This window comes from Columba livia, chromosome 1, assembly GCF_036013475.1.
Source record: "Columba livia isolate bColLiv1 breed racing homer chromosome 1, bColLiv1.pat.W.v2, whole genome shotgun sequence".
In the NCBI taxonomy this organism is placed as follows: domain Eukaryota; kingdom Metazoa; phylum Chordata; class Aves; order Columbiformes; family Columbidae; genus Columba; species Columba livia.
Window position 1 is genome coordinate 66,648,512 of NC_088602.1, and position 26,867 is coordinate 66,675,378.

The following is a 26,867-nucleotide window of genomic DNA, read 5'->3' on the forward strand; positions in this document are numbered from 1 at the left end:
TTACAGCTAATAGCTGGGTTTTTTTGTCTTGTTTTGTTATAGCAGTGCTCACTGTTTAAACAAGTGAGGATGTTTAAACAAGTGTGGATGTTTAGACAAGTGTGGATGTCCTCATACTTTCGGGAAAGCTGAATGGTGCTCTGGGCTCCACAGGCTGTACCTGGTGCCTGAAGTGACTCACTCAGATGTAGATATTTAAACTGTAGCCAATAGTGCAAGTGTGCCCTGACAGCCAAGAGGTCCATCCGTGTCCTGGAGTGCATCAAGCACAGCATTGCCAGTCAGGCAAGGGAGGTGATTGTCCTGCTCTGCTCTGCACTGGTGCAGCCTCACCCGGAGCACTGTGTGCAGTTCTGGGCAACACAGGATAAAAAGGATGTAAAGCTACTGGAGAGTGTCCAGAAGGACACAAAGTTGGTGAAGGGTTTGGAGGGGACACTGTATGAGGAGTAACTAAAGTCACTTGATTTGTTCAGCCTGGGGAAGAGGAGACTAAGGGGAGACCTCATGGGGCTACAGCTTCCTCACAAGGGGAGGAGGAGGGGCAGATGCTGATCTCTTCTCTGTGGTAACCCGTGGTAGGATCTGAGGGAATGTCAGGAAGATGTGCCAGGGGAGGTTTAGGTTGGACATTAGGAAAAGGTTCTTCCCTCAGAGGGTGGTGGAGCACTGGAACAGGCTCCTCAGGGAGGTGTCACGGCCCCAAGCCTGACAGTGTTCAGGAAGAGACTGGACAGCACCCTCAGACACATGGTATGAGTTTCGGGGTTGTCATATGCAAGGACAGGAGTTGGACTCAATGACCCTCATTTGTCCCTTCCAACTCAGGACATTCTATGATTCTATGTGCCCTCAGCTGGTACCATTCCTTCTGTATTTGTGTATATTTGACTATACATTGCAGGAAATAAAACTACTGTGTTACACAACTAAACTTACACTATGAAAAACCTACCTTTGTGCCTGGCAACTCAAGAATGACCTCAAGTTGAAGCCAGAGACTCCCTTTGTATTTGAAATACTTAGGTGGGACACTGCTTCTACACTCACTCAGCAGAGTGGGATGGGCGAAGGGCTCTTCTCGGTCCATCTCATTGCTGACCAGGGCTCTGTTTTCCACACATGGCAGCCCCTGCTGCAGGACCTGACTTATAAGGTCACCTCCTCTCCCTGTTCCCACAGCTCTGCTCCTGCTGCCATGACTGATCTAGCAACCAACCTTGGTCAGGATGAAAACAAAACAAAACAATCAAACGAAAAACAAAAAGGACAAAATTTTGAAAAAAAAACCTCACCTTATTTCAGCTTAGAGTAGGAGGTAATGTGTGAGTAAGAATGAGCAGCCAAGATGAGGGGAAGGCAATATTTGTCTAGGCCATCTGATAATAGTAAGCTAAAAGGTGCCTAGCAGATGACATATTAAAATGGGCCAGACTAATCTGGAGTGAAGGGAAAGGGAGGAGAGAATGGGCAAAAGAAAGGTCAGGAAGGAGAGAACTTGTACCCATCTGGAGTTTCATCCTGGGTGGAGTAGGATGAGTGAGACCAGCTCTTCAGGGCAGCTGCACGTCCTTGCTCCATTCAGGCTCTTCAGTAAAACATGACTGAGCAACCCCCAAGTGTCCTGCACTCTAGTCACACCTGCATGACAAGTACCACTCCTGCCATGCCACTGCTCGTCTATGCATAAATAACAGCAGGAATGTTTTGGGGGAGAACTAATGTTATGGTACCTTTCTGAAAAGCAAACTACCCACGGTAGCATTGCATAGTTGAACATCAGGCTCCCATAAATAATTAGTATCGCAAATCTTTGCCTTGCCTTTTATCCCTGTCACAGTGACTGGAATGCACCCCACTACCATCTGTGATTATAATTCATGCGTCACTAAAACCACAAAGTATGCTTTTTACACGCCTGATGTACACCCCTCCACCCACCAGCACTGCCCATAAATCTCCTTTTTTCCAAAGATCCTAAGACCCACTGGCAAAACCTGAAAACTTGCCAAGTATTTGCTTGAAATATTAATATATTGTTAAAAACAGGAGCTCTTCACAAAAGACATATCTGACATTTCCAAGGAGTGTTTGGTGAGCTAGAATATCTGGAAAGTGTCTGTTGCAAGCGTGATGGAAGAAGTGGTTCAGAATAATCTTTTGCAGCAGGAAGCATTTTCAGCAAGGACCTTGCTTTACTAGAAAGGGAGATGCTGATAGAAGCTAACCTAAACCAGCTGCTGTATTTTTACCACTGTTGGCAGTTTCGATACTAATAACAACAATAATTATAACTAAACAATACAGGATGAGCTGCCCACAGTGGTCTGACTGCCCCACAGCCTTAGTTGTTTGTTTGCCATGCTGTACAGTGCATGATCCCTAAAAGTCGCTGCATATTAAAGAAAAGGGAAAAAAAAGCAACAGCTCTGCATATTTTTAAGATCCGCTGCACAGTCTGTGTGGGTTATGAAAACATGTGCAGTCTAAGCAGCAAAATAATAATTGAGAAAAATAACCCCCCTCAGACAATCCAAACCAAGAGCCTTTCCTTGAGTACACAGCAATGATCCTAAACAAAGCCAGGGACACTCCTTAGGGCAGAGGATTTTTGTGCCATGGCACTATGGAGGAACAGATCATTTCCCAAGGGACTGACACATTTTCCACAGATATCTCACTTGTCTGGCTATACATACAGGCTAACAAAATGTTCTCATTCTAAAGTTTGTTTAGGCATCCAAAATTATTAGACATATTGTGCAATATTTGTCTCAGTGTGGTCTTGTATAATGTTGCCAGCCGGTTGGGAAATCATAGTACCCCAGGAAACAAAATCTTTGCTTAGGAAATTTTTTGGTTTTTACTTCTGCCATAGTGAGGTAGGTGTATATAACCCATTCACAAAGATCAATAGTTAACAGTGTAGCGAGAAAAGGGCGATTCTTCTGCCATGTGATGTAGAGGTCACAATGACCCAGTTTCTGATAGCAGGGAAGGGAAGCTGCAAGGCGACTGAGAACCTGGATCAGACTCTTGTTTTCTTGGGTTCTGTGCTGTACATGTATGGACAGCTTTCATAATAACTAGTACCAAGAAGAGGAATTTCAGCAAATAGTTTTCATGGAAAACAAACAAACAAGACAACAAAACAAACAAACAAGTCCCACACAAACAACTCTTCTTGCTTATCTTTACATGTCTCCACCTGTGGTGTCACCACTGGTCACCCTCTTTGAGCACCTACGGCAAAGCTGGCCAGATGTGCTTCACCCCTTTTGCCTTTACCATGCCAGGCAGTGAGAGTTGGGAGAAGAACCTTAGAAGAGTTTTGTTCCAAATCAATCTGGTGCAATGCAGAAACACACACAGCAGGGTGTTCATGCTGCCCACCCTAACCCACCTAGGTCACGGGCACCTCCTTCATTTTCACTACATTACAATGCAGAGCAAGGAGGGGAGTGCATGGTTTTTGCTACAAGATTCACACACACACTTACACACAGAATGACAGGGATTGGAAGGGACCTCATGACCTCATACATTTATGAAAGACCCTGGTGATAGGCTTTGGCAAACCTTGTCCTGAGCTGTGCCTGGCCCAAATGGTACCGAACAAAGCTTATAAAGTCACCAGTGAGCTTTTAGCCTTCACCTCAGCTATTTGTACAGTAAGGTCTGGGAAGCAAAGCTGGTTCACAGTAGTTCAGATAAATCAGAGGATTTAGAACAGTTCTTGTCATTGCATCCTCTGCCACTCTGTCTGTCTGCATGTGGGACTGTTTCTATGGCCAAATCCTCATCTGGCCTCTTTAACAGCCTTGGTGCAAGGGCTCACATCAGTAAGCACTCAAGTCTGCAGAAGTTTATCTGTCTGTGGCAACAGCCAATGTCTCATCTATTAGGCTGACTCTGAAAATTTAATATATAAGGTTGCTTTCATATCAGAGAACAAAATTTAAAGGCTGACAGTTTAAAACACAGATGGCCTGGGCCAAGTGGATGGTTTGGTGACTATTCACAGAGATCATGTAAAGCTCTTCAGCCTGACCCAAAGCAGATGGTGCGTTGTACAGAGACCCAGGTGTTACCAAGTAAAGTATCATATGGTTACAGAGGCACAGCCACAGGGCTCTGTGATATTACGCAGCCAAGAACCAGGAGGAGAACCACTCATGTTATGTGCAATCCCATTGCTAACAACGACTTCATTGCTAGAAGGTAGCCAGACTCGTTTTCCTTTCTGAGGAGAGGCTCAGCTACAGTATCACCAGAGAGACCTGTTTATGTGCTGGAGAAACAGGGAAAGGGAGAGAGCTACTTACAGAGCACTAAGGTGCAACACTTGTAGGATGTGTATGTTTCACCCTGAGTGATACACTTTTTTTTTGCCACACTGCATTCAGGGCTTGATTCAGACATGTTGAAAACTTTTGGTTGACTTCAGTCTGAAAAGAGGAAAAGATAAACTGACTTTTTTTCCCCTGGAAAGATGCAGGAAAATAGTCCAGTAAGAGAGAAGTAGGATACCGTAATGTTTGGGGGTTTGTTGGTGATTTTTGTTGTTGGCTGTTTGGGTTTTTCTTCCCCACAGCAGCTCATAATCTAATGCCAGGATTATTTTTAATGATACATTCTTCTTGTTGTTGTGACTTCTAAGGAGAACAGCCCACAGGGCCTTTGGCCACAGAGCCCAGCAGGCAGCTGAACCAGAGCAGCAGGAGCTGCTGCAGAGAAACACGGTCCATGACCCAGATAGCAGCTGGGCTCCCAAAAGGCTGGGGAAAAGGGGGTTACCAGGGCAGGACAAGGTTGCAGGGCCACACTCGGATGTCCTTTCCCCAGAGCTGTGCTAGGCAGATGCTGCTGTGGAAGTAGGTGACCAGCAGCGGGTGCAGCTGCACCAGGTAATGGGGTGACCCCTGAGCCCATAGATTCAACAGCAGAGCCTACAAACCCATCGCAGTCCTTGTGACTACCCCAGGAGGCTCGTGAGCAAGCTCCAGAAAAGACAGAGGTTTGATTTGGGCTAACATGAGCCATGTTCTTGTCTAGTCTGGGCCTGGCCCAAAGTCAGTCTTAATGTTCTGGTTTGCGTCCTGGCTGAAATAGGCTTTGCTTTTCCATTTTTGAGAGAGCCCAGAAAGCAGGCTCCCAGTGTGAAAGCCCTATCAGCCAGACTGCTGATGTGAAACAAAAGTCTCACATTTGTTTCTTTTCACACCCTTTTGGTTTAGGAGCCCATAGATACATTTAGCAGGAACACACACCCTAAAAATAACATCTTTGGAAGAGTCAGAAAATCAAGATTTTTACTTTTTAATTATTACCTTAAGCAGCCCTGCTTTATGATCTGGCCTTGGAACTGACATTGCATAGCAGATCAGCCTTACAAACAAAACCGGTTTTCACACTTTGCTACTTTTAAGATAGAAAGCCTTTTAATGGCTTTTCTACTAATTAGCTGCCATAACTTCCCAGTCAATTGCAGAGGCTCTTTTTAATGTATGTCAATAAAACCAACAAGCATTATGGTCTTTTATTCAAAGTATGTTCATGAAAGATAAGGAAGCATAACGGTGCTGCTTTCTCCCCACTAATGGCCACCTCCAGCTGTGTCCCTGCAAATATCAGACCTGCTGCAGCACCCACCTGCCTGGGCAGGAGTTGTCAGGAGGGGCTGAGGTTGGGGAGATCCCTCAACAGGGCTGAAGTGGCCAGGAGGATGGAGCAGAAAGCTACAGCTACAGCCCCATCACAGGTTTTTCTGCTGCTAAAGCCAAGTGCAAAGCCCAGAGGAAGCCACACAGCAAAGCTGCCCACCCAGGATACAGAGGATTGATAAACGCAGTGGCTTTTTCTGAGGCAGAGAGTGTTTTGCAGCTGCTGTGATGCTCCCTTACAGCTCTCCTCTTTCTCACGGGAGAGCTCTTCAGTTTGAGCAATGTGCAAATAAACATGATGTCAGTAAAGAAAAAAGCCATCTGAGTATAAATAAAAGGGGCCAAAGCCTCCTTAGCTGTGGTCAGTGTCTAAGCATCTCCATGATCTAGATGTTGCCAACATTTAAGTCCAGGTCTTGCACTCTTGCTCAAGCAGTATCAAGCACTGGCTAATGTCAGTAGTGGATATTAAGGGAATAAGCACAATTACACTATGGACTAACAAATGATCTAGAACATGCCTTTGGATGCCCATTTTAAAATAAACATTTAGAGTCTCAGTTCTTCAGCAGCTGAAAACAGGACCAGCCTAATTCCATAACCTCAGGATTTCTCATCTTGGATCGCACCGAACATTGGCCTTTCTAATCTTGCACAGCAAGCTGTCTCATTATTCCTAACTAACATAATTATCTGTGCTCATATTTTCCACACAGTCTCAATAAAAAATTCAGACATTTCAAACCCATCCTTTCATTAAATTGTGGCAAACAGGGTTTTTCAGTTCCAGGAGTATCTGAGGCAGAGATGCTAAGGATAAATGTGGCACTTGTGCTTTCAGAGAAGGGGATAGACACTGTTCTGTGTGAGGACGAAGCTTTCGGAGGAGTTTAATTAGCATCTGAATCCTCTAGAAATCTTGCTTCTTTCATGCATTTCAGGTTGCATGCTCCAAGATGGAAGCCATCAAGCTTATTTGTGGAAATTTTGTCTTATGTATGCAAGGAGAGCTGGAGATTCACCTATTACTCCATGCTAGAGAAGTACTTTTAAGTGGTTTTTACATTCTCTGTGTAGCCAGGCATGCCAAGACAGCATGGCTCCCTGTGGGAACCTCTGCTTGGCCTCTGGTTTTACTAGCCATACAAAGAGCAATGTTAGGTTTCTGTGTGTTAAGTTATGTGACTAAAGGACAACGACAGCAAACAGTAAGATCAGCAAGGATCAATGGCAGACGGAGGCGGCATAGTGACCTGAGCAGTGAAAACAGGACCCACTGAATTGGCAATTCCCTCCAACCGTCAAAGAGAAAGGATCAGACCATTACTGGTGTGAAACACTCCATGATGGGACAGTCAAATGGGCCAGACAGACACACACAGGAAAGGGAGATACTGCCTAAAAGGATGCAGGATTTAGCACAATATGTACAGGAAGGAAAATTTGAGGATTGTATAATTTTTTTACAGGAATTTTTCAGGGTCTCAGTAAGGGATGTTTATGGGAAGGACCAGAGGTGGAAAAATTGAGTCATCAGAGTGAATTTTGGGAATAATCAACAAGAGGAAATGCAGGGAAAAAGGAGATAAAAGGGCCCAGTTCATTGTACACTTGCTTGACTGAACTGTGTACTTCATCACCACCATCTATCCCATATTGTCACTAAACTGGCTTCTGTGAGAATGCACTTTCTGTCCTGAGTTATTTTGTGTGAGTGCTACCAAGCTTCACACCAACTTAGTAGGATTAGAGAGTACTAGCACCCAGAGGGGGACCATGAACCTGTGAGGCTCAGAAATCGAAGTGGCAGCAGCTGGAGGAGACCGGGAGCTAGATGGCAACTAGAGGACACAGTATCCATGAGTGACCCATGCATTGTGTGTATATCCCAGTATCAAAGAATCATAGAATAGTTTGGGTTGGAAGGGACCTTCAAAGGTCATCTAGTCCAACCCCCTGCAATGAGCAGGGACATCTGCAACTAGATCAGGTTGCTCAGAGCCACATCCAGCCTGGCCTGGAATGTCTCCAGGGATGGGGCATCTACCACCTCTCCGGGCAACCTGGGCCAGTGTTTCACCACCCTCAGTGTAAAAAATTCCTTTGTCATGTCTGGCCTGAATTTCCCCACCCTTTAGCTTAAAACTGTCACCCCTTATCCTGTCCTGTCTGTCCCCATCATTCTTCTAGATCCCTTTTAAGTACTGAAAGGCCACAATAAGGTGTCCCCACACTGAAGTACTGGACTTCAACCCTGATCCTTCAGAGAGGGGGAACAGAGTTGGGCTGATTGTGTTGTTCATGTTTGTGTTGTGCTGTCTGTGCCAATAAAGGCACTGATTCCTCTTCACTCTGGTCCGTGTGACTGGCCATGTGTATATTGTGTCTGTGTGTGTTTGCCTATCAGGCATACATGCTCAGCCTCACTACAGCCTGGATCCATGAACACGGAGCTGCAGCAGTCTCACCTACATCCTGAAGCTCACCAGATTTAGCCACCCCTAACACTAAGAACTTGCTGGAGACTCCATGTTGAGGCACTTTCCTAGCTTTCCAGAGAAAGACTGTCCCGGGAAGACTTCCTTTTCAAGTCTCATTATCAACTTTGAAAATGTCCCATGCATCTCAGGGAGAAACATCTGGCTACCTCTGGGTTTGTATCTTTTCTAGGAGAACAGGCCAACACTCCCAGTTACTGAATCGTCGCTTCTTTGGGAATGGAATGATGGTGGTTTGCCAGTTATCCTTAAATCACTTCTACCACAGACAGGCTTGAAGATAAAGTAAGGAATGAATTTATTCAGGAATCCAAAGATCAGCAGTATGATCTCCTTATTTAGAGGCAGCTGTGCAGAAATGAAACAAAACTTGCAGCTGCAGACTGCTTGTTTTAACTCTGTCTTCTGTTTTATCCAGTTGAAAAGCTCTCAGCATGCTTACATATCTTTCAGCTGGAAACTTGTCTTTAAGAAAGACCTGGTTCAGAGCATATATTTTGTTAAGTGATCTTGATTTAGGGATATGTGTGTCCTCGCACATCTCTTTTCTCCCTTGGGATGTTTCAAGTCCCCCTCATATCTCTCCCTTTCATGTCGTCACCTGACCTGAGAAGTGCTGGTTCCTGATGCATAGGTGGGATCTCCTACCCGGGCAGGGAAAAAAATATCACCATCCTGGTGCTCCACCTTAATGCATACTGACTGTGAAAGAAAGCTTCTCACCAAAGGCATAACAGAATTCAAGCCTCCTTGCATTAATTCTTAATGCACTCAAAACACCATTTCATATATAAGCATAAGCTAACAATCATAGTATATATAAACATATAAACAGTAATAATGCATGTATTTAGGTAGATCTCATCTGCATCAAGACAGGAATTAACAGTAACCAAATTATTTCAGGATTACAATGACATGACCATGCTTGGCATGAACAAAGCCCCTGCAATACCCCATGAGTGCATTATATTCCTTCGAAGGAATGGAAATACTGGATTAAAGATTTTTTGAAAACATTAAAACCAAAAGTCACCTATTATACACCATATTCTATTAACACAGTTTCATTTGCCATCTGTTCTCCCAAATCCAGGCACCATGTTGGCCAATGCCTTGCATCAAGCAGTCCCTGTATTTAGGTCTCATGTTACACTAGTGACCATACTCACCTGCAAAATTTCAAAACTGGCACTGATGGCAAAAGTTTTTGCTTCTTTTGTAAGGGCTGGAAACATACTTACCACTGTCACATTAACATAAAGAGGAATGGTTTTGGGTTGATTTGGGTTTGATCTCACCCCTGTGAATAATGATTTTTGACCTACAGGTTATTTTGGTTTGCACAAGCACTGCTGGCTGACAGGTGTTATGCAGGGAGGTTGTCCTTGATAAGATTCTGGCATTCAAATCTATCAAGATACCAAGAAAAAGGTGAGCAACTTGAGCTGTTAGCATCATACCATGTTTGAAAAGGAGCAGGAATGCTCTGTTGCTCACCGTCACATTGAGAGATGATACAAATAATTTTCTGTCATAGCAGCGATAGGTCACACATTTGAAAGGCTTCTCTATTCATTCCTTTAACACAACTGAGCCAGAAAGGGGACTTTGGGAGCTGTGTTTCTGGGCCTCCCCTACCACACCTTCCTCCTTCTCCTCCTCCTCCCCCAAGCCATGTTGCCATGCAACATGTGTAATGGAGGTGGTGTAACCCTCTTTCATAGACAGGGAAGTGACTTCACATCATGTTTGATGGCAGGTGCACAGTAGCTCCTCCTGGGCTTGCAGCAGCCTCGTGGGTGCTGGACCTGGCCTTGGGGTGAAGCTGCAGCAGAATTCAGGGAATGTGCCAGGGCTGAGACAGTGGGAGGCCCCATAGGAAGGACATCTAGGGGTCCCCATCACAGACCTCAGCTTTAGGTCCTTAATCTTAATGCCATAAACCAGGGGAATGAAAAGAACCGCTGAACCCTTTAGCTGCCCAGGTGAACTCCTGCCAATGCTCTTCCATGGCTCTGCACAAGCCATCCTGGAAACATCCTGTAGCTTTGTAGGGGAGCAAGCACTCTCTGTGTGGGCTGTTTTGTTGCCCAACTGTAAAGTAAATGGAGATTCACACCTCTTCTGTAGCACTCAAATTTTTGTTGTGTTTTTGTTGTTGTTGTTTTATTACGTTTGGTTAGTTGATTGGGTGTTTTTTTAAGATATAAACTCCCCCAGCCTATTAGATTCTATTAATGAAATTATTGTATTTCTATACAATTCAATATTTGTTTTCCTAAAAATCTGATCTCTAGAGGGCAAAGCTGTCTCTGGAGCCCTTTCTGTACACAATAATAGATCATGACCAAAGCAGGATCACGGCCAGAGGGCCCACAGCTCTGTGATCTGGTGTCATTTTAGGATCTGTTGTGATGATGCACAGAATTGAATGCCTTGAAAGCATTTCAGTGTGCAAGGCAGAGGTAACAACTCTTTCTTTCTGCTTATTCACCTCCCTTTGTTCTAGACTCTATTGCCAGGGGAGGCCTTTCTTTTTAAACTCCTTTAGGTTTGGCAGCTATTGACCCTCTTTAGGCCAATACTCAACTGCAAACTGTGGGTGATGCCCATGGCTCATGCTGGGGCTCCGAAAAACACCTCAATACACTCTTGCAAAGGAGAACATTCTTCCTAAAAGACAGAAAAAGTACTGCTGCCTGCTGAGCAGGAATCCAAGTCTAGTGCCATCAAAGAGGGGTATGAACCTCTTGTCCCCATCTTGGCAGGGCACTCTCCAGAATACTTAATGCTGGTGCCCAAAAATTAAATGACAAGATTTGTTTACACAAGTGTTTTCCAAGACATGCTTGGGCTGTGCTTGGCAACTGCCCTTATCACTGGTGCTGGGCATACCTTGCGTGTCTGGGTGATTTATGGTTTTGAACTGCTTTCCGCAAGAGTCCTGCTTGCGAGGCAGGGGTGTGCTCCAGCACGGCAGAGGAGCCCTAAAACAACAGCTGCAACAGATGGCTCCAGCTCTTGTCTTGGTTCAGTGTGCCCTGCCAAAAGGGTGCCAGACACACACATTTCTGCAGGACTTGATGAACATTTGTCAACTGCAAATGAAGAGGAATAACGTGCTGTCAGGAGATAAAGTTAAACAGGGAGATGTGGGGAATGAGGTGAAGGGGGAAAACAGCAGGTGTTCTGAGGAACCACCTGTTATAGCTAGGGGGAAAAGAAGTGGTGACAAGATGAAAGCTCTAGGGAGACCTTATTGTGGCCTCTCAGTACTTAAAAGGGATCTGTAAAAAAAGTTTAGGACAGACTTTTTGCCAGGGCCTGATATGATAGGACAAGGAGTAACGGTTTTAAACTAAAAGAGGGGACATTCAGGCTAGACATGAGGAAGAAATTTTTACGCTGAGGGTGGCGAGACACTGGCCCAGGTTGCCCAGAGAGGTGGTAGATGCCCCATCCCTGGAGACATTCCAGGCCAGGCTGGATGGGGCTCTGAGCAACCTGATCTAGTTGCAGATGTCCCTGCTCATTGCAGGGGGTTGGACTAGATGACCTTTGAAGGTCCTTTCCAACCCAAACTGTTCTATGATTCTATGCTAAGGAGGAGAAGATTAGCTTGCAGGTTTCATGGCTTGAGGTGGTGAGAGGAGGTTGTCAGACCACACTGCTGACAGAGCAGGTGCCCAGGGCAGAAATGAAGCAGGGGAGGGATGTGGTGTGCCAGCCATAACAGCCGATAGGAGAAGAGATGGTGGAACATGGGAAAAAATGCAAAGAAAATGATGGGAATGCTAAGGTAGTGCTTCATTACGTTGGATGATGGTTTTATGAGGCATACAGGTGGCAACTAGAAAAAGGTCTGCAAATTCATAGGCAGGATATGTACAAAAACAGAACGCAGATTTTGCATGAAAAAGACTAACTTCACTATCCTTCTGTTATATTGTATGTAAGTGTGTCTTTTTAAAGCATGAAAAAAGATGCTGTGGGTTTTTTTTCTCAACAATCTGAAAATCAGAGAGCTCTGTGTATTTTGATCAGAGTGTAACTAACAATTTAGCTAGTCTCAGCTGACAAGACATACATAGGAAAGACCTGTCACTTCCTTGTTCAGCATGCTTTGGTTTTGGTTTCTGTACTCCGGCAACTTAATGACTAAACATGTCTGTCAAGACTTTCAAATTAATGCATGGCCATAGAACTATTTTTCTTTAAACTGTTTTTGAAAAACCTGAGCATCTCTGATGGTCACAGCAGTAGTTCTGTTGTTTAACTGTGCCCTTGTGGCCAGGAAGGCCAGTGGCATCCTGGGGTGTATTAGAAGGGGGGTGAGAGAGAGGTTCTCCTTCCCCTCTACTCTGCCCTGGTGAGACCCCAACTGGAGAATTGTGTCCAGTTCTGGGCCCCTCAGTTCAAGGACAGGGAACTGCTGGAGAGGGTCCAGTGTAGGGCAACAAAGATGGTTAAGGGAGTGGAGCATCTCCCTTATGAAGAAAGGCTGAGGGAGCTGGGTCTCTTTAGTTTGGAGAAGAAGAGGCTAAGGGGGCACCTTATTAATGTCTATAAATATATAAAATGTGAGTGCCATGAGGATGAAGCCAGGCTCTTCTCAGTGGCAAACAATGATAGGACAAGGGGTAATGGGACCAAGCTGGAACACAAGAGGTTCCACTTAAATTTGAGAAGAAACTTCTTCTCAGTGAGGGTGACAGAGCACTGGAACAGGCTGCCCAGGGAGGTTGTGGAGTCTCCTTCTCTGGAGACATTCAAAACCCACCTGGGCATGTTCCTGTGTGACCTCACCTAGGTGTTCCTGCTCTGGCAGCGGGATTGGACTAGATGATCTTCTGAGGTCCCTTCCAATCCCAAACATACTGTGATACTGTGTGATACCAGAAAGAGCTGTCCTTCCAGTAAATGTCATGGTTTTGGTTGAACTTGGCCATAAAATAAGGGTGCCAGTTTTAATGCACATAGATTTTTTTCAGCCACAAGTAAAATCACTGTGAGCTCTCACAAAAAGCATCACTGAAACAGATGAAATAGTAATACAATCAGCGGAAGACTTTTTACATTATGGATAGGAAAAGAGGCAAATCAGTGACTCAACAAAGAGAAAAAACAAGCATTTGAGGATCATCATAGTCATGCACAGAATCTGGGTAAAGGGAAATGGTAGGTGTCAGGTTTGACATCAATTTTGACACTTGCATCCAGGCTAATCTAGGCTCTCCAGTGAAATTTTTCAGATTGTGCTAAACGGCCTAAGAGGTACATGGTAGCCCTGGGCTGCACTTCTAGCAGCAACACAACAAATTGTGAGCGAAGATCGAGTTACCGGTTATGCAGCTGACTATGTCTCCAGGGGAAAGATATACACTACAACACCAGTAGCTGCTCTCTATAAACACAACTTTTTAATATTGCTGAGCTTGTTTCGAATTGAACACAGTGACCTTCAGCAGACTAACCTAAGCCACCAGGCTTACACCAAGGCAATACCAAGATGGGGGGACACTGCCCTATTTCAAGGTGTGCAGAGATGATGAAGGCTTAAGCATTTTGTGGCAGATATTAGATTTATCACCACTGCCAGCTGCATTGTTCCAGTTTCTATTTCTGTTCTGTTTTGGGAAGTGCCTCTGAAGGCAGTACAATGTCATACCAGTTTTGCAAGGAAAGACTAACGTCCTACTTAATATGTTCTAACAGCCTATAGATTGCAATATAGTGCATGCATATAGGACAATTCTGGGGTTCTTGAGACAATGTGCCCCCTACTCAGCATGAACCCTACAGCAGAAGATGTAGGGAAAGGTCTCTCACAGCCAATCTTGGGACTTTTTGCTGGGAAATGTGCTCCTGCCAGAAAGATCCTTCTAATGGCTGTGGAGGTCTGGGAAATTCTTAGTTCTCTGAGGGCTGGGTTTTTTTTATGATCTCAGTAAACTTTTTGGGTCTTGTTCCCAGCAACAATCTCTGTCATGGTTTCCCCTACAAGTGGGAAACCTGAGCCCCAGGGAGCTTAATTTTTTTTTTTTTTTTTTTTTTTTTTTTTTTTTTAAGTGCTTGGCACTTGCAGCTCCTCTGTCCTTCATTGGGACTTGCACACACTTGCCAGGTTTGATAATGTGGATGTGAGTGTCATGTCCAAGGTCACACAATGAACTGATGCCAGAACTGGGATTATTATTACTTATTATGGACAGGTTGGTGACTACACCTATGCTTAAGGCAATCTACAGTTTCTATTACAAAAGTTTTCTTTGATTTCTATGCATGCCAAAATAAAACTACTTAGGCTGAAATTCCTCATCCACACAAACACCCTTGTACTTGGGGGCAGGCAGAGGAGACTGGGTTGCTGCTTGCTTAGTTTTGCTGGTGGCAATTCCCAACTCTCATTGCTGGGTTCACAGCACTGCAGTTGTCTCAGGTGACACATCTCCTGAGAAAATACCTCTCTCTGAAAAGGAGTCCTGAAAGTTTCTTCTGCACATATACTCACTGGTGGAGTTAGGTACAGTGTAGAAAGGACATTGATTCAAACAGGCAGGTAAGTGTGCAAATGGGTCACTGAAATTCAGTGTTACTGGGATTGCTTCTCCCATCTGCTTTCAACTCAGGCAATTACTTGGATGCCTTTGTCACTGCAACCCACAAATGGTTATATCTCAGCTTGTTTTTAAGTGAAGCCTACTTAGATTTATCAGGACTTAGTTTGGTGGATTATGAGGGCAGATTTAGTTCTGTACTGAAGAAGTCAGCATGATCCAAAAACAGCAGCTACAGTGCAGTAAACGAGTATTTCAGCCAAAATGGGAAAGGGCAGAGGTGGGATCATGAAACAGCTGCTAAGAGCAGTGGCCTTTTGTGAGCTGTAACATTTGCTGGGCAGATAAATGGAGGAGTGAAGTAGAAATGATTCCTCCTTTTCCAACCTTATTTGTACTCTGAAAATTTATCCAGAGCTCCCTCTGGCTAAAAAGGTACCATTCAGTTCTCTCTTTACTCAGGGCATTTGCCAGTGCCGTTGTCACTAGATCTGCAAAGTGAATCCTCAGATATAGGGACTTCCCTCTGGGTGAGTGGGGCAGGGGATGGAGAGGCAGAGAAAGGGGGAAGCTCCCTACTTGCTCCATGCACGGTTTGTTTCTAGAGGTATTGGAGAGTTGGGTGTCTGAATTTTCAAAGTAAGGCTTATCTGCCCCATTTACCCGAATATGGTATTGTTTGTGATGGAGGGAGAGCTCTCGTCTGTGCACTAAGCCTCTGCCAGCCCCCAGGACTGGAGGGGACCAAATGCCCTGAGCATTTGAGTTCAGAAACAGACAGAGAAATTCACAGAAAGAAAATGAAAAAAAAAATCCATCAAGGTCATTCTATATAGTTTGGTTCTGTCTCAGAGGGTCCCCAAACCAAAACCCGTGGGAATTCAGGAAATTGTTCTGGGGAATCTCCGACCATGAGCTATTGGCCGTCACTGTAGGCAAGAAAATGGGCTAGGTTAACTTACATCTGGCTCAAGATGGGCGTTTTTGCAGCACGCTTCACACAGCAAGGGCCCCTCCATGAGTGAGGCACATTTCACATAACTTGAGTGACCAGAAGTTAGCTGTCTGCTGTGGGTCATCTCTTGTCCCCCTGCAGTCAGCACCAGGAGATAGGCACCTCCACTCACTAACAGCATGCAGATAACTGGCTTATGCTAGACGCCAGCTTTTGATGGCAAAAAGTAGGTGAGGTGAACTGCTGATGATAGCATCCATGGAAAACAGAGGTCACAGAGCTCCGTGTGTTTCAGCCTGCCTTCTAGCCTGCATGTAGCTTTGCAATGATGACATCTTCTTGGAAACGTGGGGTAAGCTGGACAGAGACAAGGCCCTTGGAAATCACACACCCTTTGCTGCTTCATATGAAGGCACCTCCACCTCACCTGTGCTCCAGTGCCTGGGCACGGTGTTGGCAGCAAGGATGGCTGCCCACCAGGAGGAAACGGGTTCTGGGGTCCTCCTGGTGCTCCTCTGTCCCCAGGGGCCTGGAGGTCACCAGAGTCCATGAGGCCACAGCTGCTGAAGCCCAAACACTGCCTGTCACAAGCATTTTCACAGGCATGGGGAGGCCTGAAGACGTGCAATGTTCCTGACACCCTGTGTGCCTCCTGGCAAAGGGTTGCATGCCTGCAGGTTTGCATGGGAGTCAGTGTTGGTGCATGCTCTTCCTCCATGGGCAGGGCAGCTGGGTTTGGGGTTTTATGTTTAAATGCCTTATTTGGAAGGTACTGGTGTGGCCTGTGATTGAGAAGGGTGAGAAGAAGCAGGCAGGCTGATGGCTTGCCTTTGCACAGCCAAATCCCCAGTTCAGAGAGGCAAATGCTAATCCCATCTTCCTCACTACAAGGGCCTGATTATAAAGCATTTGCAAAAAAACTGGCTACCAGCAAAATCTCCACAGGCTCTCTCTTACACTTTGACTCTACTGCTAAGTCTTTGGCAGTCAATATCATATGTACAGAACCTACCTCTAAATCCCCCAAATTAGATTAAAGGCTCAACAACATTGTAACGCATTTTTAATCTCTGTGCTACCTGCCATGAACACAAATGTCAGGACAGCAAGTTCAGATTACCATGAATATCTGTCAGTAGAGCTCTTCTTTTAGGAAAGGCAGTACCAGTGCAAGCTGGTGAGATTTGTTTATTAAAACTATCCTGAAGATTTACATCCTTCTTGGATGCCGACACTCTGGCATCTTCTGTGACTTGCAGAGAATGGTGGGGCAAATCGTAATTGTGAGTGATCAGTGGTAAAACTTCTAATCTCAGTGTAACTAATGGGTAACAGGACCTTGGTGTGGTTTCCACAGGGAGCTGTGCTTTAAAGCTTGCAGTATTTCCCTTGCATTTCAAAAGCACAGTTGGACTTTATGATCTTAAAGGTATTTTCCAACCTAAATGTTTCTATGATTCTAAAGCAGTTCTTCTAGCACACACACTTCCCATCACCTTGGAAGAGAGAATTGGCTGAAATTCTTGCTTTGCTTTCTCCCATGCCTTAGTTGTGGGATCAGCAGGGCTGGCTCCAATGTCACAGACACATGGAGTTGGCAAAGGAGCCTAGTGTGCCACTGCTGCTTTGGGCTGCACAGAGTTTCAGCCCCCAACCCTCTTTTTAAAGAGCTAAATTTCCGTTCTGCTATAAAAGTAAGAAGGCTGACAACACCCACATCTTCTCCAGAAAAGGGCAACGAAGCTGGTGAGGGGTCTGGAGCACAAGTCTGACGAGGAGCAGCTGAGGGAACTGGGGCTGTTTAGCCTGGAGAAAAGGAGGCTGAGGGGAGACCTTGTCACTCTCTGCAACTACCTGAAAGGAAGTCGTAGCACGGAGGGGTTGGTCTCTTCTCCCAAGTAACAAGCGATGGGATGAGAGGAAATGACCTCAAGTTGCAGCAGGGGAGGTTTAGATTGGATATTAAGAAAAACTTCTTCACCAAAAGGGTTGTCAGGCATTGGAACAGGCTGCCCAGGGAAGTGGTGGATTCACTATCCCTGGAGGTGTTTAGAAGATGCATAGATGAGGTTCTAGGGACATGGTTTAGTGCCAGAGTTATGTCAATGTTTGTACTTGATGACCTTGAGGGTCTCTTCCAACCAAAATGATTCTATGATTCTGTGATTAGCCTGCCATCCTTCTGTGTCTCAGAAGTGCTGGCACCCTGAGTATGGGAGAACTTCGCTGCCTATCTCGGGGAGCGACTCAGATGTTACCTGCTGCGAGGAGCACAGGATCAGGCCCGGCAACCTGACTTGTTGCCAATGCTTTAGCCTTCTGGCAGCATCCTTTATAGAGAGTCATGCTTTCCCCGGTGAGCCTCATCAAATAATAAAGCAATACCCGAAATGAAATTGGAACAGTTTAATTAGAGGGACAGCATGAGGGAACCAGCCTTACAGAACTTTTGCTTTTTTTCAGAGAGAAAAGCAGTTATGTTTGTATTAACCAATCTGTAATCCACCTTCTGAAGTATTTAGATGAAGTATGTTAGGTGGCCACATTTATCCCAAGCTGGTCCCTGTTTGTTCAATGTTTATACCAGATCCAAGTGTGCTCTGTAATTGGGCTGACACCTGGGGATTAAACATGTCATTGTTGTCCAGCACAGCCTGGGCTGTGGCTGGAGACGACCATCTTTTATCCAGGTTGTTTCTGCAATGTCACCTGGACCTTTGGATCATGCAAACAAACAAAAAAATTGGCTAACATGAAAAGGTTGAGGCTTTCCAGAGCTGTCCAAACATATGTCCTAACTACCACATTCGTGCTGCTTATACAGCTTTTCATAACTGTTTATTGTTCTGGGAAATGAGAAAGAGCGGTTCACATGGTAACTAAAGGAACATGTGGCAAAAACAGCTAACTCTTGGATGAACAATGTTTTCATCAGGAATCTGTGGGACATTTCTCATATCTCCTCAACCTGCGTCTCTAGTCTAGGCCATGCTCCTTGTGCACAGCACTTGGAACCTGGGCGTTTTTGCATAGGCAAAAGGAGATGGGTGAAAGTCATTTGTTCCAGGAGACTTGAATCAGGCTGTCAAATCATGTCGCTTGGCAAGGGCTGAGGATGTGTCGTTATGAGCTTTTTTATGTTAGGATGAATCCTCCAGATGCCAGCTTCTCATTGGTTTGGAGTCAAAAAACATAAACCTGACTGGGCTTCATGTCAAACAATAAATCAGTTTGTCATGTCAGAAAACCTGGCACACAGTTTCTGTTAGTATTTAGTCTCCACAGCTTGACCCATGCTTGCTATCCAAACAAACTGCTCAGAGACAAGCTAAGACATGACACTATCTCCTAAAGACTATTGTTCCACCAGCAGTCTGAAGATCAGAGAAGAGGGATATGAAGGGAATGGGAGATTCTTCAGGACTGTGGAAGTAATAAATAAATCCAGCAGAGAAATCAAATCCCTCAGCAAATACTCCTGCTTTATCCAGAAGGAAGAAAACAGGCAATCTCAGTTCAACAGCACAGCACTTCTTCAGAGAAGTATGCTGCTGCGTAAAGGAAAGTCATTTGCCTGCACGTGGATGCTTCTCAGTGCTATTTCTTCACCTTCCTGTCTTAGATATTTCTCTTTTCCTCCCTTAGAAAAAAAAAATAAAGAAACCTTAAAGTAGTTTAGCTTTGTATCAAGGGCCATGCCTCTGCTTCAACTTTCTCTGCAGAAGTACATTGAAATGCAGAGCTGGACATGGCACTGGCAAGGAGGTGGGTAGGTTGTAACCCCAGCTCTGCACTGAGCCTTGCTTTGACAGGTTTCCTTCAGAGCCAGTGAGATGCTGCCCATGGGGCCTGCTGGAAGAGCTTTTTTTTTTCCACCTCTAATCTCTTGCTCCTTCCATATACGAATGTCCCTGTCACCCAGCATCCCACCTGCATTGCAGTGGGAAGGGAACCCCGAGCAGAGATCTCGCTCCTCAGCTACGACCCCGCTGCCCCCGTGAATTTATTTCGTGACCTCAAGCTAATCTCTAAAGTTGCTGTCTTTTTTGCTGTGAAGTGGTATCACTGGCACTACCTTCCCCAACATGAGGCGGTGCAGGAGTAAAACGAGACTAAACATGAGGCACAAGACTCCCATGCAGCAAGGCTGCACACTTGGGATGGTCAGACAGACAGAAAAAGGGGAGTTGGAGGTTGCTACATCTGAAGAGCAGTCAGCATTTCTAAGGTGTTTCTGTCAGTCCCAAAATCCTAACAGATAATCTGATTGAGATATCACACCCCGAAATATCACTGGCTCCTTGGGGTCCCTCGGAGGACCTCCGAACAGCAGGTGAGTATATTTTAAGATCAGGCACCACCAAACAGAGCAGAGCAAAGGGCCAGGGCCACTTAGGATCTGGGCAGCCCTTTCCATCAGGGCACTCGTGCCACTCCAGCTATGATGCCTTAAAAGGCTGGTAGCACAGAGGTGCTGCGGTCCTTATCTCCTGCTGGTGGCTGGTACTTTGGAGATATTATATTTATAGCTCATCCAAAGCACAAATGCCTGACTGTCTAACTACTAAACACATCGTTTGGGCAATCCAATAAAGCAGCAAGTCTGTCCCTGTCCTCTCTTGTTTGCAGACCCACAAGCAGAGGCAGCACCAAGCTGCAGCGAGGTAAGACAGTGACTTATTTTGGTTTTCACTGTCCTTTGCGCCCCTTTTCTCCTTCTCACCTTGCCTTTGTGAAGGGGGTTAGCAATTTCTCAGGGCCCTGTGTAGATATCATGAGGTGAGTGCTTGCTTCTTAGGGGAAGAGTGAATTTTAAGATGTTTGTTCCCTTCTTGCTGCCAGGGCACATACAGAGCATCTCTCTTCGTATTTCCTGTCTGCTTTTGGGAACCAGGTGCTAACTAACAGCTGTTCTTTAGTTTCTGCACTAATAATATGCTGTCATGTTTTCATGTTCTCAAGGAACACAACCACGCCTAACTATAGACACTTTCCTGGTTTGAATAGCAAACAGAATGACTTTGGGCAGACAGCTTTTCATTAGTTTGTTGGGTTTTTTTCCTTCTATCAGCAATTTCTTCTTTATGATGAATATCTGAGAAATGAATAAATAGTGGGAAAAAAAAGGACAGAAGGAACATTTTACTTTTACCCCCTCCTTCAGACCATCTCCTAATGGCTGTGAAAGAAATGCAAATTACAGGCGATGCCTGCTGGTTTTATGTTGAAACAATCACTTGGTATGGATTACAGCAGCTGCGTAAAAAGGGAAAAGAAAGCAAAGCATTGAAACATAACTGACTGTCAAAGCAGGAATTCATCAGAACTAGCCTGTAAAATAGCATTAGCAATAACTGCCAAATGCCAATTACCAGGCTATTGTTACATTAAATTACTTTTAACCTCATCACATGAGAGCATTAATTTTCAAATGAAGCCAATCAAAGAAGACCTCTTTGGAAAAATAAGATTGTTTGTGCATGTGTGTACATTTGTTTGGATGCATTTACACATGTATTTTTAATATAAACAGTTTGTAATGAAAGTCTCTTTAATCCAAGGATCACAAAGTATGACACAAAGTTATGAAATATTAATTTACTTTAAGCCCAAGAAGTAAAGTTATCACATTTTGCATGAAAGTGTTTGTTTACTATTCCGTTATTTATGAAATTAAATTTTAAAAGGCTTTTTTTCAAAATGCTGAGAGACCTTTGCTTCATGGGCTTTGAGAGGATCATAGATTCCTGGCACCCCTGGGGAGCAAGACTTGTAGGAACGGTCAGCCCACTTCAAAGTGTTTGGGGTTGGGCTCAGCCCCTAAGTGAGGATTTCAAAGGTGAAAGGGTAGGTCCTTAGTTGGTCCAAAGCTGTTGGAGATGCCCTGACTTTAGCTGAGAGGTGGGTGTTTACACCAGGTGCTGATTGGACAGGTGGACATGAAGAAGTTGGATCTGGTCCCAGGACTGTCTCTCAGGCTCTGTCATGACAGTGTGCACAATATCTCTGGCCATGCTCCCGCAGGAGATGCAGCCGTGGGTTTGTATCCAGGCCATTACACACTCCTGGCCTCTGAAACCAAGTGACCACATCCAAAATCACATCCTAGGAACAGTTTGCTCCCAAGCCATACCCAGGTGGCAGAGCCCTGGCTGGTACGTGTACACCTAACCAGTGTGATTGACTGTGTTTCAATGCCTGGGAATGTCCTGTGGTCCTGTTCAATTTATGAGCACAGACATAGCCCCTGAGGCTGAACATAGCCTCTGAACCCCATGTGTTCAACCTCAGCTGTGATGGAGACCCACTCCCATGGTGATTGTTCTCGGTTAACCTGTCCCATCCATCCAAGCTCTCCAGACTTAAGCTGGCAGGGGGCCATGACTGTCAGTGTAAATGGCCTAGAATCAAGCTTGCTCCACGTTTTATGTGAAGAACAGCAGACAACTTAAGCAAAAGAAAAAAACAATGTAAAATATCAAATTGTCTTCACACAAGCATATCTTCTCTCAGGGTTTACTGTCCCTGAACAGATACCTTGGAAAGCTTAACATCTTCCAACACCACAGCTCGTGTCTCTGCACATCCTTCTGTTCTCTAGAAGCAATGATCTCACTGCTAGACCATAGTCTGTTCTGTTCAGATCTGCACAGGGCTCCAATCTTCTGCCCTCCAGCACGGGTGAGATGAGTTTTGCAAGTTGGCTGGAGCCCAAACATAAAGTGTCCCACCAGAGAGCTCAGCGTTGGCTCTTAGTGAGCCACTAGCAGGAGCTGGCAGCTGCCTTAGCCAGTCCTGCTGCTCCACTTGGTCTCTTTTTTCCAAGATCTTGCTACTAAGCTAAACTGATGTGCCTCTGCAGTAAATTGTGCAATAAAGAAATCATGTACAAAACTAATATTTTTTTATGGAATAGTCTCACTTCTCCCATACTAGAAATATTCTCATGTCCTCAAATTCTTTGTCTATCATCCAAGCCACAGGCTAAAACAGTAAAAATAACAAAATTGTTCTCATTGGGCACATAGTGTTAAGGTATCACCACTGGTCTATCGACAGTATTCCCTCTTAAAAAGAAGAAACAGAAGCAGCATTCCAATCATGTGCAGCAAAACATTAGGAAATTTTTATGATTTTTTTTAAAAAGCATGTTGGCCAAAGGCCTTTAGCTTGAAAAAATGCAGGAACATACATACTAATGCAGTGACTTTTTACTGGATTTGAATTTTAAAGTGAAATAAAACAAAAAGACCCAAAGCCTGTTCCCAAAGTGAACCCATTCTAAAGACAGTGTTTCCAACAATAATACTTTGTTCTTACCTAGCATTTGAAATATGATTAATGGATGAATAACTTTACTTTTTCCCTTCCAAATAGCAAGCTATCAGAACAAGGCAGACCTTTCATTGCAGCTGGCAAGAGGCTGGTGGGGGGGGGGGCAGATACATTCAACCACTTCTTTAATACAGAAAATGTAAAAGGCCATTTTACAAGGAAGAAAACCAGAGAAAGAAGTGAATGTGAAGACTGTCTTGGGGGTGAAATCCTGGCCCCACTGAAATCAATGGGAGTTTTCTCAAAAACACCCACTGATTTTAGCAAAGCTCAGATCTCCTCCTTTTCCTTCTGGTTTTATTAGTGCCAAACTTGTGTAGATTTTCACCTCCAAAGCATGTTTTCACATTTTTCCTCACCAGTTTTCCTTTTTTGTAGCTGTCTATTGTCTAACCAGAGCACAGGCACTCTGACTCAGTTGTTTTTCAGCGAGATGAATTATTACTGGCTGCAATATTTTATCTTTGGCTTTACATCACAGTGAGTACAGTTTCATGCTGATAAATCTCAGTCTGTTTCAACAATGTTCATCATCTAACACTGATTAGCTTTGAGAAGCACAGGTCATATTACACAGAGTCCTAGTTTTTCTGAAAGCAGATGGAGCGATTCTGCCTGGTTTTGCTCAGCTCACTCTGACACAGACATGGAAGGAGCACTACCATACTCTTTTAAAAGGGATCCATCAACTTCATAAAACTCAAAACATTTCTGCTTTAGGTTGATTTACTGGCTACCATTACACGTGCCACCAATAAGCAGTGAAACTGAAGAAAAAATATTTTCCCCCAATTTCACTTTATATTTTCAGTAAAATTTTGTGTGAAGCCAGTTGTACGCATTCTTTTCTGTAATTTTTTTTCCTGCTGTCTCTGTGAAACTTCCATATCACAACAAATGAGAGGAAAACTCTCCTTAAGAAAAAAGGAAAATACCATCAAACCACATTGTCGTGGGAGTAGAATGGGCACAGACATGGGGACAGAAATTGTCTCACACACTTCACAAACAAAGCCAGTGGGCTTTCAGATCAGCATATTCCCTGTCAAGCTTAACGGATTTCCACCAAAGTCTCACTAGAAATTTGCATGCTTACTGTTGGAAGGAAGTAGGTAACACTGACTTGTGCTCCTTTTTGGTAGTCTGCAGCTAGGGAAGCAAGCCTGGCATGCCTGGAGATTACCATACGAAAAGAGGAATACCTACAATCCACAGATACCACTACACAGAAGCTCATTATTCTGTCATTTATCTCGTTTTTTGAATGCTCAGTATCCTAATTTCCTATGCGTGAAGTCCATTGACTGCAACACGCCCCACAGCCTCTAGTGCTGGGTGCAGAAGGCAGCGGGACACTCAAGGGGTTAGGTCACATTTTATAATACAAAGAGAGAGATGTGCCAGTGCTGCATAGCACAGAACAATATAAGAGAGGAAACTGTCAGAATAAACCTTATCTGTGGAAGTTTTCAACTTCTGGGTGTGAGCCCTGGCTTGGGAATTCGCATGAGCACAGGTTAAACACTTTGTTTATTACGTACTCTTATGGCCCATATTTCATATTGTTGAGTGTTTCTTGTCTCAACATCCTCTTAGGGGAGAAGAGTAGCACTTTTTCCTAAGTCAGAAAACAGCAATAAGGGCTAGATCTGATGGCAGACTCAAGCACAGAAGTGCAGTGAGGACTGGCAGCTGCAGTGACCCAGGGCTTTCCCCTCTCTTCCTTTCATCTGCCTTAAAAATCCTCTAAGCCAACATGAGTGATGTTGTGTCCAGTTCTGCTCAATTAAACAGGGATGTATGTAGTGCCTGATTACAGGAGTGTGAATTCTGCCTGTACACATCTGCCATGCTTTAGCTATCCAAGATCAGGTGTCCAACTGAACTAGACAACTGGATTTAACTCTAGATTCAAAGGGGAAAGAAAAGCACATCTATAGGGTGGTCCATTTCATCCGCAATAGGTGTCTAACAAAACATCCCTCACAAGTGATTCTGCTTCTCCATCTGCTATAGTAGGATAGTAGATGGCTTGTTTGGATCAGCTGACATATGGTCAGTTAAAAGGAGGTGAAATGGATTGCACCATGGATTATTTGCCCAGATTACACAAAGCATTTTGGTGATGAGGAACAGACTGTGTCATCACAGGTCCTTGACTACTACCTAGAAACTTTTCCCCCCTTTCTAATTTTATGAGCTTTGATAATGTAGACTCTTTGTAACAAGAACTGGGTTGTGCTTACTTCTCATCTTTCTCCATGGTCATTTTTACTTCTTTTGTTGGTTTTCCTGTATATTGAAGTGTTCTGCGGCTTTCTTTGGAGATTCATGACATGAACCAAGGCTATACTGGTACTGTAGGAACACTTGAAATACTACTTCCAGGTGCAAAGTGGGAGAAGGAGCACATCAGATGAATGCAAATTGCTCATGGTAGAAACAAGAACCCATGTAGGAAGTGAAAATATTTTGTTAGGACTTCTTCCTCGCTTGGTGAGGCTGTAACAGTGAGCAATAGTCTGCAGAAGTTACTTTGCCTCTGAAAACAAAGGGGTGTGAAATAGTTTGTTTAGGAATAAAGGATTATGGAAGACTGTAGAAACTTAGGAGGAGAGACTGTACAGTGATGTTTTTCTAGATCATCCATTCTCATCTGCAGGGAGAAAATGACACAAACCTGTTTGAATATGTGTAATGGCAATACTCTTTTCAGCCAAGACTACCTGAAAAAGTTTCAATCCAATGCACGTTTTTGTTCAAAGTTGAAGCTCTCTGAAAAACTGAAGATTGTGATGGAAAAGTTAACAGTATTTTGTAGAAATCTTAAATGGAAATAAGAAGTTTTGCAGGTGATTAGTACTTTCTCGATCTGATGTTGTGAATTGGACTTGTATACCTAATTATTTTTACTGAACTGCTTTTGAAAAACATCAGTGTGACTGTGGTAACAATGACAATCAGACAGCTAGGACACTGGTGTCTCCCATTTTAGAATGACTATTTAAAATGAGAAAAATACCAGAACTTGGATTACTAATGGAAGGTATATATGTAAGTTTGTTAGTAAGGCAATTGATGGGAAAATATTCAATCATTATAAATAACCTCTTATAAAAGACAATTGACACTTCTTATCAGGACTAATACCAAGGTCATTCATTTGTAAACTGTTTCACCCTCATCCCATCTCATCAAATTCAATAACAGTTTTACTCTGAGGCCTCCAAGATTGGCTGTAGAAGCATTTCTGAGCTTCATTGTAATAATATTCACATTTCTTTGTATACCACAACTATAAATAAAGCCATGGTGTTATCTGTAGTGTCATCTTACTTAAATCTCACAGTTCAATAACTTGCAAATCCATAACTTAAGGAGGATCTAGATTTATTAGAGCAATTTGTGTCTTAGGCTACAATTATTTGTTGCTGCTGAATATTGGTGGCCAAGCAGAGGATATAATTATATGAACTTGATTACACAAACATAGTATATGATGTGCATAGTAAAAAGCCACTGATCTGCTTAAGAAGACCTTTAGGCAGACAGAAGTGAGGAAGACAGTGGTTGCAGATGCTGGCACCCCAGCACATTATTGAAAAACAATCAGCAAACATGTCTGTTTCAAGGATCTTACATCCGTGCTCCACTAAGTCTGAAGACCAGGTGACCACAAAACTACAAGCAGCAAAAGATTCAAGACAAAGAGACTGAAGCAGGCCAAAGCTGTTTTGTCCTGACCCTGAAGAACAAATGGTGCATGAGGTAGAGGAACAGTCTACATCAACCGAACCATAGAAATCACAGGAACAGTTTATCTAAAGACATTCTTGTGGAAAATAGGTAGATCTAA

General features: G+C 44.1%; 1 protein-coding gene across 5 annotated transcripts in view; it reads left to right on the forward strand.

Annotated features, from left to right (window-relative positions):
* The window catches only part of FHL2 (four and a half LIM domains 2), an 83,899-nt gene that overhangs the window by 20,343 nt on the left and 36,689 nt on the right, over positions 1-26,867 (forward strand). For 3 of the 5 annotated variants that reach the window (XM_065060279.1, XM_021292069.2, XM_021292072.2), the window contains exon 1: positions 20,189-20,340. The exons of 1 other annotated variant lie outside the window; for it this stretch is intronic. The gene's annotated coding sequence lies outside the window, so the exon portion shown is untranslated. Of the gene's footprint in view, positions 1-20,185; positions 20,341-26,867 lie in introns of those variants that run through there. One more of the 5 variants, XM_005505842.4, reaches the window with a different exon arrangement.